Source organism: Canis aureus, chromosome 37, assembly GCF_053574225.1.
Source record: "Canis aureus isolate CA01 chromosome 37, VMU_Caureus_v.1.0, whole genome shotgun sequence".
Classification (NCBI taxonomy): domain Eukaryota; kingdom Metazoa; phylum Chordata; class Mammalia; order Carnivora; family Canidae; genus Canis; species Canis aureus.
Window position 1 is genome coordinate 3,732,615 of NC_135647.1, and position 15,376 is coordinate 3,747,990.

The 15,376-nt window shown below is 48.7% G+C and overlaps 1 protein-coding gene across 7 annotated transcripts in view; it reads left to right on the plus strand.

The window, feature by feature from the left end:
* The window catches only part of RIPOR2 (RHO family interacting cell polarization regulator 2), a 220,082-nt gene that overhangs the window by 120,188 nt on the left and 84,518 nt on the right, over nucleotides 1-15,376 (plus strand). Inside the window, exon 1 of one of the 7 annotated variants that reach the window (XM_077886073.1) lies at nucleotides 7,898-8,032. The exons of 4 other annotated variants lie outside the window; for them this stretch is intronic. The gene's annotated coding sequence lies outside the window, so the exon portion shown is untranslated. Of the gene's footprint in view, nucleotides 1-7,897; nucleotides 8,033-8,145; nucleotides 8,288-15,376 lie in introns of those variants that run through there. 2 more of the 7 variants (XM_077886076.1, XM_077886074.1) reach the window with 2 other exon arrangements.

Consider the following 15,376-nt stretch of genomic DNA (forward strand, 5'->3'; position numbering starts at 1 on the left):
AAGGGAATGGATTTACTATAAAGCCAAAGTCAATTTATAACCTATCAAGTACCAAGCATTGTATTTACACATATATCCTGTTTCCAGTTACTTCTACAATCATTTTTAATGATTGTATTTTAATTTTTTAAAAGATTTTATTTATTTATTCATAAGAGACACAGGCAGAGGGAGAAGTAGGCTCCCGGGAGAGTGGGGGTGGGGGTTATGGGAGATGATCCCAGGACTCTGATCCCTTCACCTGAGCTGAAGACAGGTGTTCAACCACTGAGCCACCCTGGAGTCCCTATGGTCATTTTAAAATCTATAGTTATTTTAGCATCTGCAATAATATTTTGTGAATTAAACTTATGCCATTTACCTTCAGCCTTAAAGGTTCATAAGCTATAGGGATTTGCAAAGTTAACATTCTGCGGGTTTATCAGAGTAGGTCAGAACTTCCCAGCATGTGGCCTAAGGACCTCGGAGGCTTCCCAACACTCTTTTATCAGTTCCAAAAGGGGGTGTCTGGGAGTATACTCCCAAAGGTCCTTAATAATTTTTTTAAGTGTAAAAGAGTTCAGTCTAGATTATGTGAGATATATATATATACACATATATATATATATCTCACATGTACCTGTTACATGAAAAATCAAATAGCTAGTCTACATTATGTTATTGTGTCATAGGTCTTGAGACCAAAAAATTGGGAACTGCTGCTCCAAACGATAGTACAGAAAATGACCTCTCCCTGTAGTGTAATAATAATGTATGAGCAATCCAATCTCAAGTTTCTGAATAGATGGGGATTGTTGGCAGCGTTTAAGGCATATTTTGTTTCCTGCCAGCTTTGAACCTCTTGCGGACTATCTTTTACCCATGTAGTCTTCCAGGTCCCTCAGTGTAGAAACTGGAAGTGGGGGTGGAGGTGGGGTTTAGGACGGGGATCATTTGTTCAAGTAGATAGGCCTGATTTCAGCATCCCTGAGACATTCATTCCTGGGACACGCTAAAATGCTAAGTGTGTTGGCCAAACACATTTCCCATTGTGCAAGCAGATAGTGTGACAATGGTGAGGAAGCCACAGCCTGAGATGTCTACTCCCTTGAGAACCTTATCATCAGCACCAGGCACAGGCAAAGGAAAATGAGGTCTTGCTCTCAGCAGCTCAGCAAGCAGTAAGCAGGACCCAGCTGTCATCTGTCAAGTTGAAACATACTTCTGTACATACAGCTCTGATGTCAATCAATGCAGGCATGTTATGCTCTTTTTCCAGGGGAAAAGATGGCAGAAGCCAGCAGGGCACGTGATATGCTCTCACTCCTCATTTAGCCAATATTTGCAGACTATCCTCTACACTCTTTAATATAAAACTTCCATTACTGTCAGTGGCACTAAGCATAGTTTCTGATATCAAGGAACATATACACTAATGAGGAGAAGTATACCAAGTATCTGTGACAGAAGGAAATTACGGGACTGGGTCTGTACTTAGGGGGACATGGCAGTTATAGGAGAGTGCAGGGAGAGCATGGCAGGCCAAGGAAGGCATCATGAAAGAGTTAGTGTTTGACCAGAGCTTCATTGGCTGTGCAGGGTTTCTAGAGACCAACATCAGAGGTCAGAGAAAAAGCAATGGGCAATTCTCAGCAGAGAATTTCCAGGCAGTGATAATGGCCTGAACAAAATGGTGGAGGCAGGAATTGTCAAATGTCAGAGTCAAAGGACGCTTGGCAATCAAGTTGTCCAAACCCTTCATTTGACAGGTGAGGACACAGATTTCAAAGGTAGAGATTTGCCCTGAGTTTTCTATTGGCAGAACCAAAATAGAACCCAAGTGTCTGCAAATCAGAGACTGTGTACAGGGCTGTTCCTTGGACACTGAGTGTAGCCAAAAGAGCTAAACCTAGAGCCAGAAGTGCAGGTGCTGGGGTGTGCTGAAAAGGCTTATGGAGCAGCATTGGAGTGCCAAGTGGGCTGGGCACCTCTTTGGATGATATCTAGACCAGCGTTTCCCAAAGTACCTTCTGAGACAAATGTGCCAGACCTGTCAGCGTGCTTGTTAAAATGACTGACTTAGAGTGGCAGAAAAGGTGACTCAAGATCTGCATTTTAGGGGCACCTGGGTGGCTCAGTGTCCTGAGCCTTTGGCTCAGGTCATGATCCTGTCCTGGGATCGAGTCCCACATCAGGCTCCCTCTGCCTATGTCTCTGCCTCTCTCTGTGTGTCTCCCATGAATAAATAAACAAAATCTTAAAAAAAAAAAAAAAAAGGTCTGCATTGTAAACTCCTTCTCTGAGTGATCCTCTTGCGCTTCATAAGTCAGAAAATTAAAAATAAGAAGAAATAGAGAAAGATTGGTCAGAGCAGCAAAGGGAAGAAAGAATTCAGCAGATGTAAGCAAGGTGGAGGATAAAGAGTTACAGTACAAGGAAAGGGTTCAAGAATCTTAGAGCTGGCCGCATTCCAAGCCATGGTCTGGCCGTGCACTTGGGTGGCCGAATGCCTATGGAGGAAGGTCATAAGAGTACAGAAGGAATTTCAAAATCAGGATGTTAGATCTGGTATCCATATGGATATTAAGCATCATAGTTAGGAAAAGAGATTAGATCTCAGTTGTATCTGGCCACCCCTAGGACTAGTCCACTAGACCAAGAGTAGAAGCCAGAATGTGCTAGCATCATGGGCAGAAGGAATATATAGAAATATAAATGAATAGGGGTCACTAGATCTAAGCAAATCTGAGACCTTCCATCAGTTCTGCTTTGTGACAGCAGTGGGTCTTCAGGCACGTTCCGAGGTCTGTATTAAATATTTAAATCTTTAAATGGAAGAAATCTAAATCAGAAAAATAAATGGGTTGCATTTTGGATGCTCTTCTGTTTGCCACTAAGGAACTGCATATTTACTAGGATCAATTGCCCCTTCTTCTACTCCTACAGAAAGAACAAGCGGGCTGACTTGGCCAATGCCAACCCCAAGCAGGCTTAAATAAATCCCCATGCAAGAAAAGCCGGATAAAATTCTGTTACTGAAAGAGAGCATCTTCAGTGCTGCTGAGGTTCAAACACCCTGTTATATGGAACCAGAAATAATCACAGTTCCCACAGCACCCATAGTACTTCCTCTTTCTTAAAACCCACCTCGGTTATGTACGGCTGTCTTCATGCCAGGCTCTGTGAGATGAGTTACATGACTTTCATGTTTTCCTCTGTGTCTCCTGCTCTTGGTTGTAATAACGTCGCTACCTTGGAGTGTTTTCAACTAAGACTGGAATCTGGGGAGGAGGGTCAGGGGGACTTGTATTACACTCTTTCTTCTTTGGGAGAACCATGTCTTCCCACTCGGTGACATAAAATCTCACAACCGGCAGAGTTGTCTCTAATACCTGCACCTTCTGCATCCCCTACCACCTCACACTCTGCCCCATGCCTGACAGGCTCTGGGCCTCATTGTTTCCCTGCATGAGGTTACAAGGGCTCAGCCAAGGTGTCTCCATATGCCTGGCCCAGGGAAATTTTGAGAAAGAAGAAACCCGGTTAGGCAATAGTAGGGACCTAGAAAGAAGGACATGGTATTATAACAGAGAGCGAGGTGACGGGGGGGGAAATAATCACTCAAGGATGGAGACTTGGGTGACAACAGCAGGGGCAGTAATTTGAGGAGCAGTGTGAAGTCCTCTGGATTAAGCACCTGGAGATCTTGGTTCTAGTGCTGACTCTGGTTGTGTAACCCTGGGCTCTGGGATTGGGACTAGACACGCTGCTAAGGATTGTGTCCTGGTTATGGGGGTCCGTGTTGCCCCATCCCTCACTCGTACACGGACCTGATCTCAGGGCAGGGTCTCTATTGAGACTGGCAAGGTCTAGAAAGTCACTCCGGATGGATCCTTGTGCCAGGTGCCAGTTCAGGGAGGGAAATGAGCCCCTGCTAGGTATTCACCTTGTATCCCCTACATGCTCCTTTCCTGAGGGAAAAGCTCAAGGAGGATTGGCTGACTTACCATTGCCACCTCATTCCTGTTTAGAGCTTAATCCTGAGGCTGAGACACTGAGGCAAGCTCACAGGAAGCCTGGGAGCCACTCCCTGCCTGTCTCAGTCCCCTGGCCTCCAGCACTGTGTGCACACACCCCTGCCCCCACACTCCTACCCAAGCCTCAGCAAGATATCCCAAACCCAATGGGGGAAACTGAGGCCAGGAAATGGAATGTACTATAGCAAACAGAGCCTTAAATGTTTATCATCTCTGACTTTGAGTAACAGCTTCACCTCGGTGATCATGAACACGTTACGTTGTCAACCTATGACAGCATCAGTTTTCTTATCTTTCCAGTGGGGACAGTAATCGAAAGAGGGATTGTAGAGCATCTGGGTGGTTCAGTTGGCTAAGCATCTGCCTTTGGCTCAGGTCATGATCTCAGGGTCCAGGGATCAAGTCCTGCATCAGGCTTTCTGCTCAGTGAGGTGTCTACTTTTCCCTCTGCCCCTTCTTCTACTCCTGCGCACTATCTCTGCAAATAAATAAAAATCTTTGAAGAAAAGAAAAGAGGGATTGTAGTAGACTTAGGTGAGACAGTGTCTGTAAAGCAAAGCACCAGGCATCATCTATGATCCTTATGAAATCCTCCACCCTCCCTCCCATAAAATTCAGATGAGGTCTACAGCAGATCCCGTTCCTCATCCAGAAGGCAGTGGAATTGGGAAGGTGGGTGCTGGGGATGCAAACAAATGTTTGCATTTCTGCAAATTCATATGTTAGAGCCCTCACTCCCAGTCCAGCTATATTTGGAGTAGGGAAGCAATTAAGGTTAAATGAGGTCATGAGGGTGGGGCCCGGAGGCCCTAGGATTAGTGTCCTTGTAAGAGAGCTGCCACCAGAGAGCTCACTCCCTCTCCTTATGCACGTGCACTGGGAAACACTGGGTGAGGATGTAGCAAGAAGGCCACTGGCAAGCCAAGCTGGAAAGAGAGCCCTCACCAGAAACAAAGGCAGCCAGAACGTTGTTCCTGGATTTCCAGCTCCCAGCACTGTGAGATAATAAGTGTCTGTTCCGTAGGCTACCCAGTCTGTGGTATTCTTTAGAGCAGCCCCTGGAGGCTAATACAGTGGGAAATGGAAAGTCTACCATCCTCCAGGGTGATTATTAGGCCCTGCTTCTCCCTCCAGGATTTTTCTACATGGCCCTCCTTGCACTGATGCTAATCTGCGGTAGCTCTTTACCCCTTTCTTCCAAAATTTCTACTGCATATCTGTGCTTCTCTCCAGGTCTCCTTCTCCAGAGTAAGGTAAACAGATTTAAGATGTTCTAACGGTTCTGAGGTGAGAGAGCAGGGCAAGGGGTCTGGGAAAAACAGATATAGCCTAGAGTATTTAAACTGGGTCTTGATGAATTTCCCATATTGGGAAATGGGCAAAGGCGATGCAGATGGATAATGGCTGGGGGTGGGGTTGACAAGGGAAGAAAAGGATCAAGTAAGAAAGAATGCTCTAGAACCACACAGAGGGATTCATTCATCTTTCACTCAGTAGGTAGATACTTACTCCTTGCCCTGTGCTGGGGATACAGTATCTAAAGACAGAAATGGTCTCTGCCTGTCTGATCTCATGGTCCAGGGAAAGAGAGACAAGAAACAAGCAAAAAAGGCAAAAAAAAAAAAAAAAAAAGACCATTACAATTTACAATTAGTGCTCTAAAAGACATAGGGTTTTGAAAAAGAATAACTTTTGGGAAGGGTATACTCAATGGTGAGGGTGGCCAAGGAAGACCTCTCTTCACATGTTTACAGAATTGAAAGAAAGCCCCCGTGGTCAGAGCTTAGTAAGAGGAGGAATGGGATCCCTGGGTGGCGCAGCGGTTTAGCGCCTGCCTTTGGCCCAGGGCGCGATCCTGGAGACCCGGGATCAAATCGCACATCGGGCTCCCCGTGCATGGAGCCTGCTTCTGTCTCTGCCTATGTCTCTGCCTCTCTCTCTCTCTGTGTGTGTGTGTGTGTGTGTGTGTGTGACTATCATAAATAAATAAAAATTAAAAAAAAAAAAAAAAGAGGAGGAAGCGGGTCCTCAAGAGGCCAGAAGGGCTTTGGAGCATTAAAATGAAGTTTGGATTTATTCTCCAATAAATGGGGAATGCAGGGTTTTAAGCAGGAGGGTAACCACAATGTATTTATAGTCTAAAAGAGGAAGCTTTCTGTATTGGTTATCTATTCCTGTGTAGCAAATGGTCACAAATGTAGCTGTTCAAAAGAACACCATGGACAAGTTACATTGTCACTCTTGAATCTCAGTTTTCCCATCCATTATGGGAGTAATAACAACGACTGCAGAATTATACTCAGGAATAAATGATCCCATACTCATGAAGTATCTGCTCCAAAGCCAAGGTTATAAGAAGACAGCCCATGAACTGTAGTGTTCAGCATAGCAAGGCCTGGCTCAAGCCAACCAACCTCACCAGGGACTGACGAATTGACAAGAATACCAATACTGAAAACATATGAAGAATAACTGGCCATGCAGCCTGGAATGTTCCTATCATATGGTTGACACATTTTCTCCTCTGAAAGGCATGCTTGCATGGGAAGACTGAGAAACAATTTTGTAAATTAAAAGGAGGGCAAAGAGAGGTGCTGTCTTGAAAAACCAGGGGCTCAGACTGTTAGGGCACTCACTCATGCTGCCCTTCCTGGTCTCAAGCAGAGACCGGGGCTTGCTCTGGGAGGTCTTTCTAACACATAAAGCACTCTCTGCTCCTGTTGTATCCTTAGGCGGGTTGTGACTCACTAGTTGTTCAGGCTATGTTTTTAGCTGTTCATATTCAGGGGCTGAGGATGCCGACCGTCCCCCGCCACGAGTGGATACAGGTGTTCCCATGTTGCCACAGCCTCCTGTAATGTTCCCTTTGGGTCATTGTCCAAGTTCATCAATTCTTACCAGTCCACTCACACAGTTACAGAATCCCAAGCTGGGTCATTGTGGAGGGTGGGAAGATATATTCACAGTACCGTTTTATTTAACATATCCTAAGTACACAATTTATTCAGTTTGGTGGCTTTATAGATTAGGAAACCCAAGCAGAGCAGACAGACAGACATTCTCTGTCTAAGCAGGTGACAGAGACCTTGTCCCCGGGTCCTTAAGGATTCCCAGTCTCATACAGTGTCCATCCAAAAGACCCTTGATGGGATGTGTTGTCAGACAGACCCACACTTTCCCAAAGAAAAGCTTTCTGTATAGCTCAAATCCACTAAAACCAAACCAAAACCAAACAAAAAAACCACACACACACACACACACACACACACACACACACACACACACACCCCAACCGTTTCTCCCTATCATTCCGAGATCTGTCCACCCAAACGGGCTCTAGTGGAGTGCCCGCACAAAGCAGATCTCCCCAGGGGTGCTTTCCAGCACAACTCTTGCCTTGAACAACGAATTTCACCCCATCCCCAACTACACGCGCGCGCGCGCACACACACTCACACACACACACACGCACGCACACATGCGCGCACACACCGCCGCCGCCCCCGCGCAAGGTTTCCAAGGCAGAGCCTCTCTCCCAAATCCCCCGTCTTGGTGGACTCCCCTGGCCTCTCCCTCCAGGGCACGCTACCCCCAGCGCGAATTCCGCGGATAACTCGGAAGCTGCGGCGCGGCTGGGGCCGAGGGTCCGGGCGCGCCCGCGGTCAGCTGGAGGCCGAGCGCACAGGCAGCCTCGGGAGCCGGGCAGCTGTCTCCGCAGCCCCCCCCGCCCCCGCCCCCGCGCCGCGCCCCCCGCCCCCGCCCCCGCCCGCGCGCTCCCCTCGGCTCCGCCGGCCCTGCCGCTGCCCCCCACCCCCAGCTGCCGCGAGCGGACTCGGGAGGGCGGCCGGGGTCTGCGCGGGGACCCTGCTGCGCCCCGCGGCCTCTGTCCCCTCCCCCCGAGCTCCGCTGTCTGCAACGCCGGGGCCCGGCTGCCGGGAACAGCCTGGGCACGGAGGCTTGTACTCGCCGGACAGCCCAAGTGTCCCCTTATCATGCCGAGGAGCCTTCGTCTCTAGGTACGTGCACCTTCCGTGCGTCCTTGTTTCGCTACCGATTCCGCCTGCAGCCCGGGTGAGGGGCGTCCTGGGCGGGGGCGAGGCTGCAGGTTCGGAGCCGTGGGGCCGCGCGTCCTCGGCGTCCTGCGCCCCGGAGGCTCCGCGCGGGTGCCCACAGGGGAGGGCCGCCAAGTTGCCGCGCCGAAAGGGACACGCACTTGTGCAGGCGGTGAGCTGGGGGGCGCCCGGGAGCGCCGAGGGACCGGGCGCGACGCGGTGAGGAGCCCGCGGTCGGTCGTGCCCGGGCGGGATGGGGAGCGGGGGTCCCGGGGCGGCCCCGGGGCACACGCGCACCGGTGCGACCACCCGTGCTCCCGGGCGGTGGGGGGGGCGGCGGCCTGCTGTCCCCCCAGCGACCTCCGGCATTGTTCTCGGGTGCCGGGTCCCGCTAGGGCAGGAGCCTGGGCTCCAGGGTCTCGCCTTGCCCGGAGACTTGGCTGTGAACCAGCCTCTTCCCCGCATGTCTGAAATCCACGCAGGTGGGGGGGCGGGGGGCGAGATGACAATGGAGAGAAGAGGCGGGCGGACGCCGGCCAGTGTCTGTAAGGATGGGGGGGAGGGACGATGCACCCAAGGACCCAAGGACGGGAGCACCCCGCAAGTTTCTGTGCCTTGGGAGGGGTCTCGTGTCACCACGAGAGGCTGTGGCCTCCTCGCCTCCTCCCAGGGCGCGGGGGGCAGAGAGAGCAAGTCCGTTCACAGCGGAGCGAGTGCTCCCTGGAATTGCGCGAGCCTTGGCCATCCAGATGTGAAGGTGGCAGCGGCGCCCTGCGATCCCTGGTGCCAAGTGGCAGCGCCCCGAGGGCCAGCAGAGCCGGTGGAAAACCGAGGGAGCCGGGCTGTTGGGGGGCGGGGATTGCAGAGGGGTCTGGCGGCTTACGAGGCTCTCGTCCCGGGGACACGCAAACGTACGCGTTGCTGGAGTGACCCAGGGGAAGTGCTTAAGCTTTTGATTGTGGGGCTCATGACAGTCTCAGGAAACGTGGGGGCCGTCTTTCCTCCTGCTCCCTCCTTTTGCACGCTCAGATCCAGGCACCTGGTTGGAATCCTAGGACAGCGACCAACCATTGCCCCCATTCCCAGAGCACCAGCGGTTGGCCCTCTCTAGGGGACTGGGCTGGGCACCTGGGGTCCGCATCTGCCCCTTTGTTACCTGACACGCAATCATTTCTTCCTTTTTGTTTTCTCTTCGGTTTCTCTGGCTCTGAGAAGGTGCCTCGTCTCCTCCCCTCCCCCCTGCCCCGTACTCGCTTATTCACCCCCTTCCTCTCAGCCTCCTTGGGCCAGTTCAGCCAGAAGCATACACATGATCCCGGCATTGTCTTCATCTCTCTGTTTCCGCGGCTGTCACAAGCAGGGGGCGTCCCCGTGAACCCTCTAAGAACCAGGATGGCCAGGCTATTCTCCAGCGGTTAATTAGGAAGCATCCAGTAGCCTTCCCCTTCTGTAGGAACAAATTGCAGGGGTGTGTCTAGGCGGGGTAAGAGCAGTCAGGGTGGGGATGGGGAGGGCCTCCCCCCTCTTCACCACTTCTCTCAGCCCAGCCCTCAGGGTCAAGCCTCCTGTGCTCCTGCTAGGCTTGCCCTTCAGCTGAGAATCTGCCAAATTCTGGCCCTTCTCAGGGAAGGTAAAGCAAATGTCTGTTGTCCAAACATCTGAAAATGGGACCATTGGAGAATCAGCTCAGTAAACACAGGCTGCCTATATTGCTTTTCCAAAAGACCCCCCCACCAACTGGTGTCGCCTCACTCTTTCTCTGACACTCCAGTGTGAGATTTCCCTTTGCATATTTTATCCTTAGTATAAATATAAAGAAATACTAAGCCAGAGCAAGGAATAACTGCAAGCATCCACTAAGGACTTGCATAGCATTCTGAGTACCCAAACACAGATTCCAGAAATGGCAACCCTTCCTGTGGGTGACTGCAAAGTTAAATTCCTTCCAGCAGAAAAGAGACGCATCCCCTTTCACAGGTGACCTAGAGAAGCCAAAGGGGCTGGGAGGGAGCTATTTATGTCTATACATGTTGGTAGCTAATCTCGCATAAAAATTCCACTCTTTAGTATTGAAGTCCCTGGGTTTGGGGCCCTGCCTGTGACTGCCAGGTGTCCTCCCCTAAATCTGAGTCACTTCATGGAAACACCCCTACTATGGTAAAACCCCACAGCCCAGCTGTGATACCAACCACATGCCGACTTCTAAATGTAACCGAGTCACTTCTCTGTTATATTTTGGTTTAATTCACAGATTATTGGCTCATCTTTCAGTGTCAGAGACTAAAACCCAGACAAAGGCAGTTACAGAGAGTGAGCAGAGCAGCTTGCTCGTTTTATAATTAAGTGGCCAGATCCATCAGATCAGGCAAACAATAGTCCCTTGGGTTGAAGAGTTTGCAAACCAGTGTTTTATTTTACTGTTCATTGCATTCAGGGGGTTGGGGCAAAAAATAATAAAGCTGTTTTGTTTTCATTCTGAAAATAAGTCAGGAGTCTAAAACCAGCTTCTTGCTTTTCTTGGGAGGAAGTGGTGGTAGAAGTGAAAGTCCATTTTATTGAACACAATGGGTGCTCCTTGGGGCTACAGCAGATTTGACTTTCCACTTGAGCTCCCTCTGCACTAGTGGTCTGAGCAGGGCCTCGTGCTTCTGAATAGCTTCTTGACCAACGTTATATTCATCTGCCAAGCTGAACTCCATGAGCTAGAGGAGATAGACAGCTTGTGTTTGTGGCCATTCAACCAGAAAAGAATACCAGCTGAAAACAGACAAGCAAGGGAATTGGGGAGGAAGGGAGGGAGAGGAGGTATAGATAGGCCAGCAGCACATATAATTGGTTCCCCAAGGGCAAATCTGGACGCGGAATGGTGTCATAAAGCAGTTGTCATGTAAACACCCCACAATGTGATTATTAGAAAGATCTAATCAGAAAGGAAAATGATTACGATTATGGGCCTTTCTTTTTCTTTTTAAGTAGGCTCCACACCCAGCATGGAGCCCAACACGGGGCTTGAACTCACCACCCTGAGATCAAGACCTGAGCTGCGACCAAGTTTAACCAACTGAGTCACATACACACGCCCCCTCCCCCTTTTTCTTTAACAGTTTTATTTATTTGAGAGACAGAGAGAAAAGGGAGCATGAGCAGGAGGAAGGCAGAGGGAGATAGAGAAGCAGATTCCCTGCTGAGCAAGGAGTCTGAGCAAGGGGCTCTACCCCAGGACCTTGGGATCATGACCCGAGCCAAAGGCAGATGTTTAGCCAACTAGGCCACCTAGGCACCCCACTTCTTCTTCTTCTTCTTTTTTAAGTAGAGTATATGCCTTTCATCTGGAGGGAGCCCTCCTCTGGCTCTTAATTCCCCTCCACTTTCAGAGTCATATCCTTGCAGGCGGTTTCTTGGGACAACATTCTACCCCTGAAAATGAAAACCTCACCATTGTCTACAGGGAAGCATTCAAGTTTATTCAACTGAACAAAAAATCACTCGACACATTTATCTTTGATGAATTAATTTGGAAACACCCACACATCCTCTTCCCGGCTACCAAGTTCCTCTCTAGGTTAATGGCCAGGGTTTTTTTGGTCACAGTACACTCATCCCAATTTAGTTGGAAACATTCCCTAGAAATCAGAGATGTTTTTCTCAAGAGTTTTGCAGGCTTTCTAGAAAAGATCATTTTACATATGGCCCGATGCTGGGTTACCCTCCAGAGGAAGGAAACCCTGGACCCATTAGGAAAAGAAGCACTCCAATTTATTTTATTGTGCATTGTTTACATGACACTGATGAGGACTGTGTGGAGGTGAATATTTTCACACCTTCATTACATTAATTAAGAAAGGAAATTAGATTTTTTTTTAAACAGTGAAAGCAAATGAGATGCAATGTGTCTGTGTTACGTTCCACAAGATCAAAACGAGCTCTCTGCTAGACCAAGGAGTGAGGAGCCTTAGACAAAGGGAATATTTTTCACACATTTAGCATTCTAAAATATAATATAGTGATTAACAATCATATTTATTTCTGAGGTGGATTTGAAGTTCAAGTCTGCAGTATTATGTAATGTAGGGAAGTACTAATTTTTTTTTTTTTTTTTCATTTTAAGCACTTGTTAGTATACTGAGCACTCTTCTGGGATCTGGCCAAAGTTAGATTTTTCATTCAATGTAAAAGTGTAAGATACTGATTCCAGGGAGTGCCCAGTCTGGAAGAGAAGTGGGGAAGACCCATTTGTGTTGAACAGGGTGCTATCCTCACATGTCCTGGGTACATCTGCTGCTGCAGCATAATTATTAATAGCTCCCTCTTTCACTCAGAATGTCCTGGGTTGGACAGTAAGTTACCTGGTCACCCTAGAAATAAGGAACATAGGTTTAGGTTAGGGGAAGGAGAAGGTGGTGATCGGAGTAGCAGGTGGAGATCTCATTCCTGAGGGTGTTGTAGGCGTAGAGATGAATGGAAGGGAAAAGGGGAGATTCACCCCACTCTGGGAAGAGTAGAGAGAATGTCAGCTCCCTGAGGACACAAAGGCTCCATCTCCCTTGTTCCTGTATCCTCAGGGCTCACGTGCTTGTGGCAAACAAGAGGCATCAAATAGTAGCTAACTGCCTGTGACTTAGCTTTAAGACCAAGACTGAAGGTGAGAGAGCTCAGAACAGTGAGGAGGCATGCCTGGCAAAGGTCAGTTGGGAACAATTATGAAACGAGGCTATTAATAATGCTGAGAATGCTAAAACAAAGCTGACAGTGATCATTCCAAGAACCAGCCTATGTGCAGACAAACAATGTCCTGTAGCTCTTTCTTGTATATGCCACTTATCTTTATTGCCTCTAGCCTAGAGGTGCTCTCTTCCTTCTCCAGCAAATTGTCCAGAAGGAACTGAAGGAACAATGACCCCATTCTCTTCAAGCTTGTTTCCTTCTCTCCTGTCCTCTGGGAGGCTTTTTGGATGGGAGGCAAGGGCAGGGGCATAGTGCAGGGCGGGGGAGGGGGTGCCTTAGAAATACAAAAGCAACGCAGATGAACGAACAGAACACCTGCTTTTTTCCTTCTCCTAGCTGGAAGGAGTAAATTCAAAGGGACAGTTTCATGGAGCTAGTGCAATTCCCAAAGGGTTATTCCCAGTATAGCATTGGATTTCCCTGCTTTTTGCTACATATGAAGGCCTGGAGTCACATCACCTCGGCTTGAACTGCACCTTCTAATTAATGTGACACACACTAGGCTTCCTGCTGGTATGCAGAGGTTCAAGGTTAAGTGCTCTAAGTGAAGATTCCAGGACAATTACCAGCTGGTAACCCTTCAGTGGCAAGGCCATACTTCTAGTTTATAAGGTTGTCGGTTCTAGTTTATAAGGTTTTAGGCCACTTTGGAACGATTCTTATATTTCCAAGTTCTAAGCTAATGTTGTGTTGTCTCAGGGATGCTTCATCCTCAGAAATAAGCAGAGCTTAGAAAAGAGAGAAAGGGACACATGCAGAGGGATAGCACTGAGAAGGTGCATCAGGGTTCAGGTGTAGACAGCAGAACCCACTCAGCAGAAAGGATGTGAAATAAAATGGCTCACAAAAGTGTTGGGTCACACTCCTGGTGGAACTTTCCAGAACAACTTTAAAAGGCACATTGTGCCATTGGGTCACTTATGAAGCCACTGCCTAAGCAATCATCAAGAAGCTGCCTGCCGATTGGAGAAGTCACTGGCCCCAGTCACGGTCAGGAAGCAGCTAGTAAGGAAGCTGGCACAGAAAAAGCCAGGTGGTCCAGGAGGCTGCTTGCCAGCACTCACCATGGAGAAGCAGAAGCACAGCACGGCAGGCAAGATAAAGTCCACCTCCCCAAAGATATCCACATCCTCATCCCCAGAACCGCCGAACATGGGACTTTGCAACTGTAATAAAATCCAGTATCTTGAGATTATCCTGGATTCTCTAGGTGGGCCGGGTCTCATCACATGGGCCCCTCAAAGTGGAGAAGCTTCTCCACTGTGGTCATATGGCTACTGAAGAAGGCTAGGAGAGATATAACATGTCCTGCTTCGAAGATGGAAGCCAGGGCCCACACGGCAGGAATGTGGGTGGCCCCAGAAGCCAGGAAAACAACGAAATGGATTCTCTCTCTGAAGCCTCCAGAAGGGAACACGGTGTGCTGAAACCTTGAGTTTAGCCAGTGGGGGACCCATGACACACTTCTGATCTCTGGAACTGTAAGATAATAAATGTGTGTTGTCTTAAGCTGCTAAGTTTGTAGTAATTTGTTACAGCAACCATAGGATACAGATACATGCAGCCTCCCCATTCCTACTGCCTTCGAATCTCCTGCAAGTGTGCCTGGAGGAACCCCCCACGTGTCACACGTGGGATCCTGGCTGCAGGGCGTCTAGGAAATGTTGCTATGTGCTCCCAGAGCTTCAGTCGGAAGGTGTCTTACCCAGACAGTTGGAGTGATGTCAGGTGCCAATCACGGATGTCCAGTGCAGCTGCCATGGGGAGCCGGGGGAGCCTGGGAAGCCACAAGCACCACACCCCTAAGCACCCTGCTCTAAGGGACTACAGCATGAGGCAGAACAGAAGTAGATGCCTGAGATTTTTTGGAAGTTTAGCAAGTGTTATTAAGTCATTCAAGCACAGAAGGGAGGAGAGAAGGCCTCAGAATAGCTGCGGATTTCCCATACTAGAAGTTACCATCTGATTTGTTAGAGATCTTTGGCCGGATGGTATGAAGGAGAGATTGCACATAAGTTTCAGTGTCAAGGATAAATGTTGGTTTGCTATAGCTTAACTATTAACTATATACAGTCAGTCTGTAGGGCAGATTATATTTTCCAAAGATGTCTTCAAGAGGATATCCATCCAGCATACCCTTCCTACAAAGTGACTTTGAGACTCTTTACAAGGAGAAATGAGGTCTATGAGTCTATGTTCCCTTCCCTCAAATTGTGACTCTTTATGCTAATAGAAAACATGATCTCCAAGGCTAGATAGGTCATAAAAAACAAATCAGCTTCTACTTTTTTGGCTAGAATGCTAGTAAGCTGTCTGACTTTCCCAAAGCTACTACACCTTGAGGAAGCCCACACTAGCTGAGCGCATAGATAGGCTGGAGACTACAAGAAGAGAGAAAGATGCATGGCCAGCTCCTGGCTCCTCTCACCCTACTGCTCCACGTCGAGCCACCATTGGACTGCAAACCAGACCCTGAGCCAGAATAGTCCAGCAGAGAGCCCTTCCCAGTTCCTGACTCACTTGTTGTTTTAGGCCACTACATTTTGGGATGATTTATCACGCAGCAATAAATAACTGGATTGG